Source organism: Ochotona curzoniae, unplaced genomic scaffold (genome assembly GCF_017591425.1).
Source record: "Ochotona curzoniae isolate NIBS_2020 unplaced genomic scaffold, NIBS_Ocur_1.0 contig_2210, whole genome shotgun sequence".
In the NCBI taxonomy this organism is placed as follows: domain Eukaryota; kingdom Metazoa; phylum Chordata; class Mammalia; order Lagomorpha; family Ochotonidae; genus Ochotona; species Ochotona curzoniae.
In genome coordinates this window covers 43344104-43345435 of record NW_024465369.1, presented here as the reverse complement: position 1 = coordinate 43345435, position 1332 = coordinate 43344104, and the positions used below count along the sequence as shown (strand labels likewise).

At 33.6% G+C, this 1332-nt stretch overlaps 1 non-coding gene across 1 annotated transcript; it reads left to right on the top strand.

Moving 5' to 3' along the window:
- The first annotated feature begins 307 nt into the window (after window positions 1-307).
- Window positions 308-409, top strand: LOC121150964. Its single transcript, XR_005883066.1, has one exon. It is a non-coding gene; the product is annotated as a U6 spliceosomal RNA (small nuclear RNA).
- The last annotated feature ends 923 nt before the right edge of the window (window positions 410-1332 follow it).

Genomic DNA, 1332 nt, shown 5'->3' with positions numbered 1-1332 from the left:
AACAAGAGCGCTATGCTGAAAGTAATGCTGAAGAGCTTGACTTGTTCCTGTTGCATATTTTTTCATTGAATTAAAATATTTTAAAATTAAAATTAGAAGAAAATTATTAAAAAGAAGTAATTACATTTACAAATAGATTAAATTGAATACTAATTACAGATAATAACATTTAAAATACACCACATTCAAAAGGGCAGAGAAATACAGGAATTTAAGCAAAGGCAAATGATGGTCAAGCATAGTCCTAGGGCAGCTGAATTTCTTGCATAAACTCTGTGATCTTTCTGAATTGACAAATAAGATGTGCTTGCTGCAGTAGCAGATATACTAAAATTAGAACGATACACAGAAGGTTAGCATGGCCCTTGCACAAAGAAAAAGAAGATAACAGGACCCTGGAAATCAATATGCATTGATAAAAGTGTTTCAAATGCCAAAGCAGGAGGAAAAAGCAGGAGAAATACCTCAGATTCTGTACTCAAAGTCTCCATAAGTTCTGACTGATTCCTTAGCAATGTATAGATAAAACAGTACAGCTGACTCAGCCTGAAGTGTAACTTAAAAATTAGGAATTGTGTTGCCACAAAATGAATCTAATAAATTAAAAGCCTACTAAAATAGTATGAAAAGTATTCTGAATAACAGCAGAATTTGGAGGTATTTTAACATATATTCATGACATTTTGGGCATTTGACATTCAGGTAATTCACCATTCAAATAAAGTACCATGTTTCCTAGTATCAAGGAAAAAGTCAACACAGATCAGCACCAAATACACAATGGTAAGTAACATGATCCACATGCCGAGTTACCAGACAAGGTTTCTGTTTCTGTTATAGTTATTTTTAATGAAATAACGAAGCACATTTTTGTGATTAACATATTATTTAAGAAGTGTAAGTAGAAACAAAGAAAATTTTAGACAAATTCTGAAATAAGGCACATAACTGGATGAGTTCAACGGTAGAATGCTAGTGACAGAGAAATCAGTTAACCTGAAAGTACTGACTTGTACTATCCAATATCAGGAAGACAGACATAGAAAATATATGTTAGAAAAGAGACAGCTGTGGGAGACATTTATTCCCCCTGCCCTGTTCATCTATGGATAGATTCTGTCCTAGATAAACTGATTTATTCCCTAAAGATGGTCATCTCTACACAGGTCCTTCCCTTCTGTTCTATCCAACACAAGGGTCGTGACCAACCAGGCCATGTTTCTAATCTTCAGGGTGTCTTGAATCCACAACGTGTAAATGATCCTTTATTTTTTTAAAGATTTATTTTTATTATTTTTATTGGAAAGGCAGATATACAGAGGGGAGAGACAG